This window comes from Pinus tabuliformis, chromosome J (assembly GCF_031772625.1).
Source record: "Pinus tabuliformis cultivar Carrire ecotype Pingquan chromosome J, CPIR1, whole genome shotgun sequence".
Classification (NCBI taxonomy): domain Eukaryota; kingdom Viridiplantae; phylum Streptophyta; class Pinopsida; order Pinales; family Pinaceae; genus Pinus; species Pinus tabuliformis.
This window is the reverse complement of record NC_142295.1, coordinates 628040420-628058405: the sequence shown is the minus strand read 5'-3', so window position 1 is coordinate 628058405 and position 17986 is coordinate 628040420. Positions and strand designations below refer to the sequence as shown.

Below are 17986 nucleotides of genomic sequence, written 5' to 3'. Positions count from 1 at the left end.
ACCAACTTGTTTCCCTGTTAAGAAATCGAGAAATGTAGTTGGTCAAAGATTCATCACAATGCAAATAGGAAACGAAACTGCATATTGGTGCATTCCTTTATATTAGTTTCAAAAGAAAAAATACATCTTGGATCTGCAATCCAGCCCAAAGAGGCGATACTCCAAAATAACTACAGTCTCTTAACAAAATTTCACCATAGCATCGCTCCCTAATTCCTATCAGAATTTTACAATATATACAAGCCTTCAAGCCTACAGCCATAACAAAATATCAACAGTGTCTTAACTAAGCCTTTCAACTATTTTACAAAATGCTAATCTAAGGTATCTAGTTCAGGTCATGATCTTCAATCCGTTGATTTATCTCTCGCTTCAAGCCCAACTAGAGGTCAATTGATCCTTTGCCAAAGATACGCATCGGTTGATGAGCTGTCATGGGAGTGCAGGAATCTACCAACTGGTGCAGGAATCCTACCTTCACGTGACCATGCTAACATAATGATTAATACATTTGCTTATAAAATACTTTAGGAAAGATGAATATTAGTTGCAAGGATAATTAAAGGTATAAAATCCATAAATAAATAATTAAGTCCATGACAAACCTTTAAATATGAAAATAAAAAGAGGGTGCAGGAATGTGCATGATTTTAGAGAAAAATATAGGAATGAATAGGTTCTTAGGTTGAAACAGATCTTTAGGTCATGTGTCTAGAGTAGGATAAAGGTTAAAAAATAGGACAATTTATCCTACCCACAATCAGGATCATGATTGATGATATAACCACATTTGTGTGCTACTTTAGTATGAGATATACCATGATATTTTTGGATGAGAAGTTTCTAGCTTTAAGCATGTCCAAGATTGAGTACAATGTTGTTGGCATGAATAGTTATGAGGTGGGTTAACGAAGCTCTTTGGAGAGATGTTTGAGCAGGTTTTGGATATGAAAGGGATAGATTGCAATAATATTGAGTGGGATCCATTTGACAGAGAATATTGTATATAGCTGGGATTGAGATGTCTTCATATATTAAGATAATGTTGTTATACGAGACGAGCTTAGGCTTGTGGTTGCTACCTCTGTGAGAGGGAGGATGAATAAGGTATCCTTTTGCGATATATATATATATATATATATATATATATATATATATAGACATATTTGTTGTTTTAATATAATATTTGATTTGATGTCCTACACGAACAAGAGGTTGTTTTATTATGACATGATGATTAAGTTAATACCAGATATGAGGATTGTCGGCACTGTTTTCATTGATGGAAAAAGTGCAATAGAGGCAAAGGAGTAACACCAAGGAGCAATGAAGGACCAACAAGAAAAGGACCAGCTTGCATAAGGAGAAACAACCAAAATAGCATCAAAAAAAGGAGTAGCATAAGAGAAGAAAGCAAGGGAGCAACACAAAGGAGTTGTGATATGCTTGGATAATGTTGCAGATATTGCTATATTGAATAATTTGTTGTGATGTGAAATTGATGACTGAGCTGAATTGTTGTGATGCAAAGGCAAGCCTCCAAGGCAAAGGTAAAGATGTTGCAAATATTGTTGTGATGTGTTAATGATAAATATTGGTATTTGATGTTAGCATTAGGCTAATGCATTTAATGATTACATGTGGCTGAAATTAATATTGGATGGATTATTTATTTTGTGTTCTAATATTCAAGATAGGAAGAGATTGGAAATGAATAAGTGGAAAGCAAAGAGTCAAGCCTATTCACTTCATATTCCTATGTGGGATACAAACAACCAACAAGCTATCTTTATAAAATATGTGACTTTGGAAGGCATTCAAATGGTTAGAGAGTAGGAGAATGTGTGAGATCTTATTGAGCTATTATTCATTAGTTACATGGCACATATGAGGCTTATGTGAAGCATATTTGAAGGGAAGAAGATGCATAAATGAAGATGGAGATATGCAGAATTTATGACCAGGTAAACCAACACATTGTTATTTCTTATTTGCATCAGGGTTGGTAGTCTCATTTCAAGTAGTGGCTTGATAAACATCAGGTTGGAGCCTATTGAGGTAGGAGCCTCCTGTGGGTTGTAGCCTATAGAAAACATATCAGAGTTAGATCTTCCTTGCATGTTGAAACATGTAGAAAATTGAGGTAGCATTGTCTTGTAGGTTGGAGTCTACATAAAATCATATGTAATAAGGAGTAGGAGCTTGCCTTGGCATCACAACAATAATAAAATCATGGTTTTCTCCCTTTATGGGTTTCCACATATCTTTGGTGTCAATATGTGTTGTTATTATGTGTTCAAGTGATGTTTTGGTTTGCTTACTAATTTTTGTTCACCTATTCTATCTGTTGGTCATTATTTATTCAGTTGCTCATATAATGCTTCAGTAAATGAGATTAATGAAAAGAATTTTAATGTCCATGAATATGCTAAATTGATTTACCCCCCCCCCCCCTTCTCAGTTTAGTCAAGTTTTCATCAATTGGTATCAAAGCAAGTTCCTTCTGTATAAGTCTAACAACTTGAAGGTAGATCTGGTTGAGTCATGGACTATCAAAGTGTACCTATGTTGAGTACAACAAACTTTCATGAATGGAGAGATAAGGTAAAATCTGAACTAATAGCTTATGGGTTTGGTGTATGGAAACTTGTATGTGATGGTTACTGCAAAGGTTCTCCCTCTTTGCAAGAACAATAGTGGAATGCTAAAGAAAAATGTGTCATGTATAACAATCTTCATAATAAGGATCTTGATACAATAATAGATTTAACTTATGCAAAAGAAATATGGGATAGATTGTAGCTCATGCATGAAGAGGCTAGAAGCAACAATGTAGAGAACGGAAAGAGAAAGAGGAAAGGGAAAAAACCATGTCAAAAGGAAAGTGTTTAGTTAAATGAAACCTCTACCTGTGTGAATGTGCCTGACTCTCATGAAGAAAAAATAGACGAAAAATCAAGCTAGGCTTGACTTATCATTTGCTAGTGTAGAAATATTGAAGAATGAAAACAAAGATTTGAAGAAACAGGTGCAAATATGTGATGAGAAAGAGCATGAGTAAAAGGAGGAAATTTTCAGCCTTAAGACACAACTTGAATAAGGAAGGAGACTAGAAGAGGTGATGAGCAGTAAAATCAAGGATAGAGGCCTACAATGTAGAAGATTAGAAGATGAGGTTGATTCAACTAGAAGTAAGTTAGAAGAAAAGAATAGGTTGTGTAAGCAGCTAGAAGAGGACCTTGCCTCCATGAAGAACTCAGAAAAGGAAGACATTAAAGATGATAATGAAGATTTCCTAAAAGGACTTGTAGGAGAAGGGACAAGCACCATGATTAATAAATAAGAAAACAAAAACAAGAAGAAACATCAAAAGCAAATGAATGAGATGAAGAAAGGGTTCACTACAAGAAGATCATTCTATCCTGAAAATGATTTGAACAAATTTGGAAGATTTCAAAGGAGATTTTTTGCTCCTCGGAAAAATATCAAGTGTTTTTCTTGTCATGAAAGAGGACATGTTGTAGTAGAATGTAAGACCAAAAAAATAAAGTTTCCATGGTTACTGTTATTTGTGCCATGAATTTGGACATAAACTTGTTGAATGTAAACTATATGTAAAAAGGGAAACAAAAATCCACACACCAACTCAAGCATACCTTGGTCAAATAAGATGTTATTTGTTTCACAAACTTGGACATAAAGCCAATGATTGTAGGCTGCCATATACCCTAAAGAATCCTAAACAGATGATGGAATCAAATCAAAGCAGACCAAACTCTGAATTAAAAAGAAATACAGATAGTAGAAAGAAACCTACTAAAATATGGAAGAGGAAGAAAAAGGAGCAGCCTATGATTTCAATAACATAATGAATTCATCATGATCTCAAGGGGAGTTGCTCATGAAGAAATGTACAGTCTTGTCAACATCCATATTAGAGAAGTGGTACCTCATGGGAAGACAATGTTCCTTAAAGGCATGATTGGCCAATAAATGTGATTCGAAGGCTCTATGGGTTGTATGTAGGATGTCATGAGATTGCTATGCAAAGAATTAGGAAAATACAAAAGAAAGGAAAATCATTTAAACATCAGTTATTTTGAGAGTATAAAATTGGAAGGAGCTATTGGACATCTAATTTTTTTTTTCATATCTAACTCGGGGTTTTAAGTGGATGTCACGATTTCCAAATCCATCGCTTTTAAAATACATTGGCACCACTATGTTTTGAATTATTCCATGCCAGCCCACATTGTATTTGAGTATCAGAAGATGTACTTCATACATGACTCACTTTAACAAGTTTCCATTAAACAAAATTAGATTGGTTTGCAATACCAGAGATGGTGGATTGAGCATAGAGAGGATGCTTGTTAATGGAATGACTTAGGATGAGAAACAAGCCTCCCAGGACTTGGCATTGGATAAATTTGGTGACAAAGTGCGAATGTGTAGCACACCTGAGACAATTTCAAAATATTCTTACACTAGTAAACAACTCTAACCTCAAAATTAGTTGTTTACCAATGGAACCCACACAAATGGATATATCACTCTATATCATCAGTGAAAAATACCAAATGAAATAACCAAAGTGATAAAAGAGGTCATTAAGTGGTTACATAAAGAAGATGTGATTCCTATTTTTTTTAAAGAAAAAAAATGAGTTGTATCGAGTGGCTTTTGCATTTGGCACAAAATTGATGCTCTCGTTGGAATGTACACCTACTCTATTATTTGAAACCAGGGGATATGGTGTCCATATGCGTGAATATATTGAAATCGATGGTGAAAATATTTTTTTTGGATAGGAAAGAAAAATGAGATAAAAACAACATTTACAGGTAGGTTGGACCATCTTGTCACAGGAGGCATGCTAGTTGGGATTACTTGAAAAAAAAATCTCATAAAACAATGCAATTAAAAAGCTAGCATTCCAAGGACTATCGTTGAAATGGTTATCCTAGTTGGAATTGTTAACTATGAGGAGATAGATGCCAAAAAAATCATGACAACTAGCTTAATAGAGCAACACGGGCTATTTTCTATAAATATCAATGAGGAAAATGGCGTTCATACACATAGACTGTAATCCCAGTGTAGAAACCTCAACTACGATTCTAGATGGATAGACATCAAAACAATGCCAAGGGGAAGCGACCCATGGACCTGAATAAACAAACATTGTGGCATCAACAATAGGATATTACATTGAATTCCACATTATGCGTTGGCTTGGGATGCGTTACAATGATATTTCAAACTTTTGCAGGTGAAGCAGATTCAGATGAGAGAGGTGCGTTGGATTGGGATGCGTTACAATGATATTTCAGTCGTTTGCAGGTGAAGCAGATTCAGATGAAAGAGGTGCATTACAAACGTTGGACTTGTCTACATAGGCAATGATAAATGAAACGAATAGATGTGATAATGTATTGGTGGAAGCGTTAATTCAAGACAATATTTATTACATTGCAGCATGTGTTATGGATTTTAGGGTGTCATGCCCTAATTTAGCCCATGTCAAAGTTTATCACGCTCTGACATCAATAGAGTGAATTCATATTTGTAATCTGATATTTGTAGTCAGTTGAAAACTGCAGATCTTATAATTTTAATGTGACTTTCATAAATTTGAGGACATAAGAGTGGAGCCATTACCTGGATTGGAATAAGAAACACATGCTTGTATAACAACAAAACAATGATATTATAATGGTGGCAGCAATTGTTTTTGGCATTGGTATCACAGTGGTGGCAACGTTATATATTGGGCGTTGATTTGTTGATTTTACAATGGATCGTAAATTTATTATTTATAGTTGACAACATTTAGCATTCTTGTATGTGTGATGGATGTACTTGATGATGTATTTTTGAATGACGGTGATATTTAATAGTCAATATGATTGGATGTTCAGGTTGTTAAAGATAAAGGTCCTTCCAAGTCATATAGTTGGGTTTTATTGTACTTGAAGCGATATCATGCTTTGCAGCCATATCGTGTTGCACATGCATTATGGATTCGATGGAAACATGTGTTATCTTTAGCATTTCAAAGCCACATAATTGAGGTCCTCGCAATGGACATTCATCCAGTTGCTCACATTGGAAAGGGATTTTTTCTTGATCATGGCACAAGTGTAGTCATTGGTGAAATTGTCATTATTGGAGATAGAGTCTCAATGTTGTAGGGTGTGACTTTAGGGGGCACAGGAAAGGAGATTGGTGATCGAAATCCCAAAATTGGAGGAGTTCTAATTGGAGCTGGGGAAACAATTTTAGGAAACCTAATAGTTGGTCAAGGTGCCATGGTGGTTGTATGCTCTCTTGTTCTGAAGGATGATGGAAAAAATTATATTTCAATGGTGGAGATGTTGGGTATTATGGACAATTGAAACATTGAATGATATAAGATGGAGAACATTCAATATTATATCATACATTATGGAGAGTTTTTATGGTATTAAAAATAAGCCTTCTTCCCACGTCTCCATTTATTCCTGTTTTTCGTATCAACAAAATGCTATTCTCCAACCTCGTCTACTTCTAGACTACTATCAGCTGGTAGTTTTTGTTGTAGTGACTATGAGCTCCTCCTTGATATGGGATCCTATGTTCTTGTAAAATTTGATATTGTAAGCGACCTCTCCCATAGAGAGGTATTTGATCATTTCTTTGAAATATGTGGTGAAAAAACTCACTAATATGCATAGTACGACCTCTTCCTTGCGTTGGGTCTGTGCCATTTCAAAATAAATAAAGAAGCAAGATTAGTGCAGTTGAGATGTCATATGGGAAAAAATTTAAGAAATAGGAGGAGAAAATCAAGGGGGAGAATTTATGTTGGGAGCAGTATCCCCAAGGGTAGTTTTGGGGCTAAAAGCCCATGTTTAAGTCAATTTTTTGTAATAGTATTGTAAAGACTCTACATTTTGTGGTCAAGGAGCACGAAGGTGTTATGTGTCACAAAGGGTAGTCCGCCCTTATTTTTGTAGAGTAAAGTCGAATGTAAGAGATCTACCCATGGTCCACGAACCATGGGATTGTATAGAAAGAGCTAAGCTCTAAGTAGTTAGAGGCATCAAACAAGAAAGAGAGTCATAGCTTTAGAGTAAGAAGTCTAAATCTTGGGTTGTAACATAGGTAGAGGCTCTATAGCTGAGTGCACAGAGGCCTAGGGTGGAAGTCCACAACTGAGTGTGCGGACCCCTGCAGTTGTGTGCGCAGGGTGAACATAATCTGTAACAGTTGGAAGATATTAATAAAAAGAGTTATTCCATAATTTTTGTGTATTTTTTTGTTGATGGGTTTGGATATTTTCTGTATGAATTTCCTTTGTTATGCTTCTATGTTGCGCAAATGAATATAGTTACATTGAGTAATTAAATGCAATTACGAATATTTGATTACGTGGTGATAAACTTAAGTATTCGGAAAAATAAGCAAATCACTTAGGGTAATTGAGGAATCTGCACGGCGTGCTTCCATAATAGTGCGAAAGTACCTGAGCCCCAGGTTAGGGTTGCGCGAAGGTTGATCGTGTAATTTTGTGAAGGTATTGAAAGCCGGAATAGAGTGTTTGTCTTACAAGACCTACTGCGAAATCACCTGTGTGAAGGCAGGGATAGAAGAGATCAAATGACATCACAACCATCTCAGGGTGCGGAAAATTGGTTCCAGCATCCCCCCATACTACTTCGGGTGAGACTTCGGTCCACACTCCATGGGCTGATGCCGAAAGGGCCAGTAGTGTAGGGATTTGTTTGGCTAATTAACGCTGAACCTGGGTCAGGCCCCCTCAAGCCAAAAAATGGTTTCGTTGCCAGGACCAGAATCTGCATAAGAGATGTGTGATGTCATATCACTAGAATCCAACTAAGAAGGAGATTGGAGACTAGTTGGATAGAAAGATCCATGAATTCGTGGCACAGGAGAACAGAAACCCACGACTGATAAAGGAATAGTGGTTGGACCGATACCTGTATACAGAGATCCACGAGATCTTTTTATGTTCTTTCCCTATTGAGCTATACGAGTGGATTGTGAAGCTAGCAGATAGCCAAGAAAGGTGGAAACTTGACGGTCCTGTTGTATGGACCTCAGAACGAGTGCGAAGGTTGGAAGCATCGGAGGATAAGATCGCTCACGTTGTCGATCATTGGCTCGATCGCGTCATAGGAGGATTTGTGACTGAATTTGCGGTCGACACCTCAGTCAGCTATAGCGAGGCAGAGCGACACTTTTTCAAAGGACCGCGAGGTAAGTATGTAAAATATTTGAATACTTGGATTAAAATTCTATTGTGCGAAAAATGGGTTATGCAGCTACCTTGATGTTCGGGACTATGCGAAGCGGAAAAACTTACAGGAACGAAGGAAAAAAGGGTCCAGAGTATAGCCCCTTGATTTCACCTCCGTGAAGTGACAAAGAAGGGATAGCGAAGGTTTCTCCATGAAGTGTTATTCAGTTAATAAGACAAGGATTCCTGCAAATACCACCTCCACCCACACCACCTCTGACCTCACCACCATCGCCTCCAACTTCACCCGTACCACCTCCGCCTCCACCGCGGTTTAGTATGGAAAATACAATGAATTTTCCTTTGTTCAAAGGCTTGGTAAATGAGGAGCCAGACCAATTTTGGTTCGTTGTGAGGGATGTATGGGAAGCTCAAGGTGTTACAGATGATCATATAAAGAAGGCGACACTGGTTAGTGCTCTACAAGATCGCATGCTAACCTAGTATATTAAGTACTCTAACGATAACCCAAATGCTGGAGTAGCAGACATCCAAGTAGCACTAAATAGGGAATTTAGTAGGCCTAAATCTGAGGCATAGTCGATTATGGGATTCAAAGAGATCACGATTCAACCAAGAGAGATGCCTTGGGAACTAGATCAGAGGCTGAAATGTAAAATCCACGAAGCCAACATGAATTTGACAGATGGACAACATTGCGAGTGGTTTGTGGCTTTGCGACTACCACACTTAAGGAGTGCATTGTCACAACAGAAGATAACAACTCAGGCAGAGGCCTTGGAGATTGCCATGAGATTACATGAGACTCTGATGCAAGATCCTATGTTGGAAATAATACTGAGAAGGGGGGTGAATCAGTATTATCAAATCAATATAACTTTTTCATTTCCATATTCAGATTCATATATGCTACATCAGTTAAGTCAAACCACGTGTATACGCAACTGTGATTAATGCAACCAGCATATATCCAGTAAACTTATGATTCAGTTAGTTGATCCTTAATGAGTGCATCAAAACATTATTAACCATATGAACAGTAAACAAAATAGATCATCACACACAAGAAGCACACATGAACACCATGATATAAGGTGGAAACCCAATGCGGGTGAAAACTACCTGCTGCAAGTCGTCTCTATCTTCTTTTAATTAGAAACTTCCTTTTACAATGATTCTGTACTGGTGCAGTCTTATACCAGTACACAGGCTTCTACCTGCAGAAGGCTACAACCTTCTCTCGTTCTCCAGACACTCCTAGAAGGGAGCTACAACCCCTTAGCTCTTGAACTAGCCGATCCATTTACTAGTACGTAGGTGCTGGCCTGCTGAAATGCTCCAATCTTTACTCGTTTTCCAGGTGCTACTAGAAGGGTGCTACCACCCCCTTAGTTCTTGTACTAGCTGATGTATTAGTACGTAGGTGCCGACCTATAGAAGGCTACAACCTTCTCTTTCTTCCTCCAGGTACCACATTTCATAAATTTTCTGACTGGATACTCCTGAAGCACAACTCCATAATCTGAAAGGCCACGTTTCATCCAATTTTCATACTGGACCCATGAATATAATTGAAGCACAAAATCAATCAATACTAGCATCATCATACGCGCTTTAACCATAGCCAACCCACGTACATATCTACAAATACTTTCTCATAACTTTGCAGCTGATCCAGACACCAGTCATACCCATATCATAACATTTACAGAACATTACATGTGTTAGTATACAGATCTAGAATATGCATGATCAAACCGTATAGAGATGATTCATTCCAAGCCATTAAATCCTGATCTCTCCTTAGATCTTGTTCTCCATCAATCAATTAGATTCCTCCTTAGCAAAGCATCATGAACCCATAACTGTTGTGGGGAAAAGTATCCGACTCGGATGACCCTATCCCTACTCTAAAGGTGACAGTCTTTAGCAACAACTGAAAGTAAAGCTTTGATATTTTCCTTTATGAAAGTACAGAGAGAAGGAAGAAAAGGTTAACCAACCTGGTGTCTTTCGCTTAGTCGATCCTTATCCTCTCTCTTTGTCTCTTGTTCCCAGCTCCTTGCTCTCTTTGCCGGTCCAGCTACACACAGATCCTGCACAAAACAAGAGAGGAAACTACAAGATACATGTACTCATAACTGATGCATGGATTAGAGTGAATCAAATATACAAGTAAATACAATACATCAATGCAATACAAGTATATAGGAGAACATGCAAAACTTTATTGATAGAAGTAACAGGGTTCTGAGAAGGTTACAACCAATGATGGCTCCAATCCAGCAGCACCTCCCCAGCAGCAAGAACTCTCCTCTTCACCTCTAGTAAAACAATCACCCAATAGCTCTAACTGTAAACCAACAGCACCTCCTTGCTTTACATAAAATTCCAGCCTCCTTAGACCTCATAGAAGAGTTCTATATATAGGAGAGAAGAAGAAAGGATGAGTCAGCTTGAGACTGACATGAAGCTGCCTTGTGTCCTCTCCCTCTTCAGTTAATCTTCAGTTCTTGAGTCCACTTGGAGATCCTTGCTTACACATGGTGATCAAGTACCTCTTACTCATCACAGGGCGAATCTCATGAACCAAGTGTCAGTTTGGAAGCTTCCTGGGCAGTTGACACCTTGCAGAATGACTGTGCCACTTGGCCAATCTCGCCCAGCGCAGGTAGCCTTCATTAGATTTGACTTCCAGCGCAGGTACAAGGAGGAGCAGTTGCATTCCAGCGCAGATGCTCAGTGGAGCAGCTGACATGATCCAAAATTAGCCTGTTTTGAAGTGTTTTCAGGTGGAGAACTGATTGGAAGTGCTGTTGTTTGATGACCTTGTTCTTTTAGGGGTAAGAACAACATGTTTAGGGACTGAGGATCCCTGTAATTATTGACATTTCATGATCCATGTCGCGAGGCACAAAAATGTCTATAACAGTTGCCCCCTAAAGTATGAGGCCGTTTATCGGGTGAAATGCTTTATCTAGAGGGTCCGAAGTTCATTCCAGTGCTGAGGAGGCGCCCTGTAATACAATACAATACAATACATTATTTTTCATTCTATTTTCATGATCTAGCTGAGGCGGGCATTCCCATGCTCAGCTTTTATAAATACATTTTGGTACATATGACAGACGATCGTCTGAAGGTAGACTGATAATTTTCTGCTGAAATTATCATAGGATGATCATCTGCTGCAATGATGTACATGGCAAATGCTTTTATATTTCCTGAATATATATCGCAGCCCGGATGGATGAAACTAGATCCGGGGTCTTCAAACTCGTTCGATCTTCACTCTAAGCACAAGTCGATCCATGTGAGAATTTTGCTGAAGTCGAACATGGAAAGACATCGCTTGATTACCGGTCAATAATGAAAACCGTTAACAAGCGCGAGAGGAATCACCAATAATGACGATGATCTTCAAGGTACTGCAGTACAATTCACGTGGCGTGAATAAAGGACTTGGCGTCGAACGCCACGCAAAATCTTCTGGTCGAAGGTCATTGATGTATACCTGTCGCCGGAAGTGAGAAACTTGCCATTGAGGCATGCAAGCTTCAAAGTACTGATGGGGGTGTTCCTAGATCAATTTCTTGGATAATGAGCTGAAGTCGACAAGAAGCGATCCGTCAAAGGAGGGCCTTAATGAATCCCACATCAATGACATGGAACGGAGCTAATGATTTTAGTGGAGGTGAAAACAAACTGTGACATATGATTCAGGGTGGCGATCATGAATGGATGAAGGATAATGTATGGCAGTGGATGGGACATGGTTGACACTTTCAGAATGACCCCTCTTGAACATATAACGACACTGATGCGATGGATCGGTAGCATTACCCCAAAAGTGGATGGTTTGGCGAGGACCATGGCGATGAGACCGGTGAATGAAACAACCCAACCCGATGTGGTACGGAGGAAAAGTGTCATGTTCAAGAGTGACTTGCTACCATTAAACCTTGATGTTCTCCCAATTTTTCCCCAGTCATTTCTGACCAGTACCTCTTTATTTTTGTCAAGCTTGAGGAGGATAACATATGCTTGTTCTATAACCTGCCCTTCGGGCAAGCCCATCGCTATGATTTAACGAGCCTAGCGATAGGGAAACTCGTTCTCGTCTAAAGACAAGTTTGTCGCTATTTAATCATTTTAACGAGTCTAACGACAAGGAAAACTCGGTCCTTTTCATTTTTAGAGAGTCTAAAAAGGTACAGAAAGTTAACTCCATAATTCCTTTTTCGTCATCTAATCCCTTAAGTCCGAAAAAGTATAAAACAATACAGAAGGGATGAGTGTTCGGTACTTTTAACGAGCCGAACAAGACAAGCGCTCGATCCTTTTGTGCAATAATCCCTCAGGTCCAAAAAGATTAAAATTTAGAGGAGGGATAGCGTTCCGGTCATTTAACGAGCTGGAAGGCCAAAACTCGGCAAACTTTTCATATTTTACGAGTCAGTGAAAAGAGCTCAAAGAAGACTCGTTTTTTGAGGAACGAGTGATAAACAGGGATAGCAGCAGATTCCAGGTACAAATTGGAATTTTCCAATCACGGTAGTGTCACAGGGATGGCTAGGTGAAATCACTCTTTGCAGCTGTTCCTCAAAATGGGTAAACACACATATGGGGGTGAACGACCGGCCAAATGAAATGGAGGTGATGGATGAAAACACGACCAAGGCTTTTAAGGCTGATAAATTTACGATCGCAATGGTTATTTACCGAGATAGGTTCATTTTTTAAATGAGCTTGAACTCTGGTGGAAACTTTTGCTCACACTTTTCTATTTTTTAACGAGCATAAATTCCGTGGTAAAACTGCTCGATTCATGGTCAAATTTGATTTTTTATTTTTACTAGCTTTTCTCTTTTCAAATGTAGTACTTCACATTCAATTGCTGCAACAAACTTTGTTAGAAATGGACAACATTTGCATGAAAAGGAGATTATAACCCTAATATTTAACTTTAAACTGTGTAAAAAGTCATAAAAAGGGGTTTTTACCTCTCATTTACCATTTCATTTGCATTTTGCTTGTTGGAGCTCTGGAGGTGCCTCTTCTTCCTTGATTTTCACCAGCTGATTCCGGGAGATTCTGTGGACGATTTTCGGCGCCGTTTGGACCAGGTAGGAGCTAAACCTTAGCCCTTCACTTTCATGGTTTCCTTTTTCAGTTTCATGCATGTTTTTCAGGGTTTCTGGGCCCCAGGGGTTTCATCAGGGCGCCCTGGCATCAGCGCAGGTTCCCCTTTCGAAAATTGCGCTGTATTTCAGACAGCCTTATGGCAGACTGATTCTCAGCGCAAGGGGAAGGCTCTCTGCCTGCGCTGGACCTAGAAAAGCTGACCTTGCATGAGTTTTTTGATGATTTTTCGCCAGATTTTCATCAAAATCAGGAACTTACTCATTCTCTTGTTTGATTGTAGGGAACTTTGAACAAAATGTCCCTTACATGGCGAGAACAAGAACATGAAGTAGAGGACATGGTTGCACTCCATGACCCAGTCACGGTGAACGCGCTTCAGAACTGTGGCCTGCTGAAGTTCTTCCGTATCTCTAGCATGAGAGCACAGATTTCTTTACTGCAGTATATGCTTGATGCTTGGGATCCTGTTAACCAAGTATTCCATATTAGGGGGAAAACCATCCCCTTGACCATAGAGGACATGTACTTATTGACTGGGCTGTCAAGGCGGGGTGCCCCCATTTCTTTGTCAGGTACGGTCCGAGGGACTAATTCCACCAGGGACTACATTCGTCAGTATTGCCGGGAAGGTTCACAGCCGAGCAAAGATGGCAAGATCAATATCCGTGACATCACTGACAGGTCTCTCAGGTCCATTCTGTTTACCATTGGTAGGATGGCCGGTAGCGCAGCTTTACATGTTGCCAACAGATCTTATATGCAGCACGCCTTGGAGTGTCTCCAACCGAAAGTGTTTAACTGGTGTGATGCAGTACTTGTTCAGATGAAAAGTCAATTGACCAAGGTAAAGGACGGGGGGCTGAAGAACTTTGGATTTGGTTCTATTCTGACTGCCTTTATCTTGGAGAAAATCCCATTGATGCAACCTCAGTACATCATGCTTGATTTGCCTTCTCCGACCGAGCCACGCATGCAGAGGTGGGTTGACCATATGTCCCGGCATGCTGGTCAACCTCATATCACTTTCACTGAGTCCTTCTTTAGGTGGTTCGAGCGTCAGGAGATGGCATTTTCTGAGTATCCATATGTGGGTATGGACTACCGAGGTGATCCGAACTTGGTGCTCCCGGATGGCGAGCAATGGGGCGCTATTGGTAAAATCTCTGACCATATCACTGTTTATTGTTTTTATTCATGATGTTACTATTCAAAACTGATCAAACTCTTGGGTGCATGCAGATGTTGGTCCTGTTCGTCCAGTAGTTCGTCCACGATCGCCAGTTGCTGCCCCAGCAGCAGAGCCTGCTAGGAGAGTTGTTATTCGCGACCTTGGTGATACTGAGATACTTGCAGCTGTGCAGGAGCAGGTTGAGAGCCTTACTCATGGTCTTCCGGATGTTCAGATTGACGAATTACCTCTACAGTTGCAGCGGCACACTATTGGCGTGCCTAGACGATGGACTCGTCTCTTGCGCATGATCGCACAGACCGTGACGTACTTTCATGAGCACCACTAGGCTAGGGTGCCCCCTAGCATCTTTTTGAGTTCTAGGTCGTATGACCAATTTTGTTTTGATTACAGCACATTATGTACAAACTATAAACAGCTTTATATATTTTGATTTTCGGAGTTTATTTCAGTTTATTTGTGATCCACTTGCATAGCACCGATGCATCTCTTTTTATATATGTTGTAAATGTCTATCTAATACATAGTTTGCTAATGAATCTGTTAATGTGTTCAAGTTTCTGGAAATATGTTGGTATTGAATTAAATCAAACTCTCTTTCCAAAATCTTAACCCTTAGAAACATACGATAAATAGCTGGATTGCGGACTGAATATATACCAGTGAGTTGTAGTATCACAAGTTGTGAGTCTAGCCTAACAATTAGTCGGCGTATACCATGAGCGATGGTATCAGAGAGGAGTTCAATCAACGCGCTATAGTCAGCGATATTGTTCGTTGACCGCCCAATACACACACCTCTGAAACTCACTAACTCGCCGCTTGGATCAAAAATGGCCCAGGCTGCGGAGGACAAATTCTGCGTACTACGACTCGCTCCGTCAGCATATCCCACATATGTCTCAGAATAATTCGACATCTGCAACAAATGAGAAGGGCGGATTACTTTAACCGAAACAAACATTTTAGCGAAAACAAAATACAACAAAAGCACTCAGGTTACTATTTAGGCATAGTAACGCTTGAGGTACAACCCGTTACGGGGTTGCGCCAGTGGTATTCCGTCATAATCCATTAACTCGTAGGCTCCTTTTGCTAACACCCTTTTAACAATATAAGGACCCATCCATAAGGACTGAAATTTTCCTGCTCCTAATTTGTCGGATTCTTGGTCGTAAAGCAAAACCAAGTCACCCTCAGAGAAGATGCGAGGTTTGACATTCTTGTCGAACTGTGCTTTGACTCGTTTCTTATGGGCTTCGTTCGCCAAAGCAGCGTCACGACGGTTTTCATCCAATTGGATTAACTCCAAGAAACGAGCCTCTTCTTCTGAGGTTCCGGGGAGGAGGTCAATTGCGAGTTTAAGAGACGAAATTTCGCACTGGATCGGTAATACTGCCTCTAGGCCATACACCAATTGGAATGGTGTGAACCCAGTGGCGTTTTTTACCGAGGTTCGGTAAGCCCATAATGCTGAGTACAGGATTAGATGCCATCTTCTCTTGTGAACCCCGATCATCCTTTGCAACATACGCTTCAGGACCTTGTTGATCGCCTCAACTTGTCCGTTGGCTTGTGGATAATATGGGGTAGAGCTGTCGTGAGATAGCCCCAGTTTGGCAGCTAATTCAACCATCATGTGATTGCGAAAATGCGATCCATGATCTGTCACTATAGCTTGCGGAACGCCGAACCTGGCGACTACATGATTAAAAAAGAAAAGGGCAGCTGTTTCACCAGTGTTATTCAATGTAGGCATCGCCTCGGCCCATTTGGTAAAATAGTCAACAGCGACTATAATATACCCATGCCCCCCAGTCGAGGTGGGGTTACATTGCATGAAATCGATGCCCCACTTGGCGAAGGGCCCAACAACAACTATCGGCTGTAAGGGTGCGGGCGGTCTTCTGGTTTTGCTATCAAAGATCTGACATGCATGGCAACTTTTGACAGCTATTATGCAATCTTTAAACATAGTTGGCCAGAAATATCCTGCTCGTAAGATTCTTTGTGCTGTTGCATATCCAGATTGATGTCCTCCGCACGCGCCTGAATGACAATCATTCAGGGCTTTTTCGGCCTCCTCATGGGTAAGGCACCTCCTCAGAACCGTATCGACACCACGACGGTAAAGTGTATCACCGACGATCATGTAGTCTTTAGATTGGTATCGTATACGTTTCCGTTCCGAGTGTGAGGTATTAGGCCTAAATTTTTGGGTTTGGAGATAAACAATGATGTCTCCATACCACTCATCGCTTACTGATATCAGAAACAAATTTTCATCCACGATTGACTCTTCTGATGTTTCATCGTTGGATGACGATGGGAGATCGCATAATAATTCCGCGAAAACTAGAGCTTTCTTCGATTTGGATTTTACAAAATCTAAATCAAACTCTTGAAGGATTGCTATCCATTTTGAATATTTGCCCCCAAGCAACTGTCGCGACAGTATATATGTCATGGGATTGCAATCTGACAGAACGGTAGTTTTCCTAAAGAGGACATAATGTCGAAACCTTTGAATCGCTTGAACAGCAGCAAGCGCTAGTTTTTCAACATAGGAATATTTACTTTCTGTGTCATTTAAGTTTTTACTTAAATAATAAATAGGATGTTCTATTCCATCGACTTCTTGCACTAAGACCATCGCAATGGTCGTATCTGCTGCAGCTAGATACAGGTTAAAATCTCTTTGATAGTCCGGGGCGTACATTAATGATGCTCTTACTAGAGAATCTTTCAGAGCGTCAAAGGAAGCTTGCGCAACCTGGTCCCAGACAAAAGGTACATCCTTTTTCAAAAGACGAGTATAACCTTTGGCAAGTTCTGCGTAATTTGGAATGAACCTCCTCAGAAAGTTTGCTTTCCCTTGGAGTTTCTGAATCTGAAGCAAATTTGAAGGTGGAGGCAAATTAATGATTGCCTGAACCTTACAAGGGTCGAGACGAATCCCGTCCTTAGAGACCACAAAGCCAAGTAAACGACCAGAACCCACGCAAAACACACACTTGTGCGGATTGAGTCTTATCTAATGTCGGCAACGTAGAAATATTGCTCTCAAATGCCGCGGATGATCAGTCCGCTTCCGCGAATGAGCCGGAAGATCGTCGAGGTAAGGTTGAACAATGTTCTTGATGTCATGGAAGGCATAATTCATTGCCCTCTGAAATGTCGCCCCTGCGTTCTTTAAACCAAAGGGTAATTTTCGATAAGCGAATGTGCCCCACGGACAAATAAATGCAGTCTTAGACTGGTCCTGTGGGCGGATATTTATTTGATTATACCCGGAAAATCCATCCATAAAGGAAAAGATTTCACATCCGGCGCATTCATCAATTATCTGGTCGATGAAGGATGTAGGGTATTTTTCCTTCGGACAAGCT

General features: G+C 40.0%; 1 pseudogene; it reads left to right on the top strand.

The window, feature by feature from the left end:
* The first annotated feature begins 819 nt into the window (after positions 1-819).
* The window catches only part of LOC149228515 (uncharacterized), a 32553-nt pseudogene continuing 15386 nt past the window's right edge, over positions 820-17986 (top strand).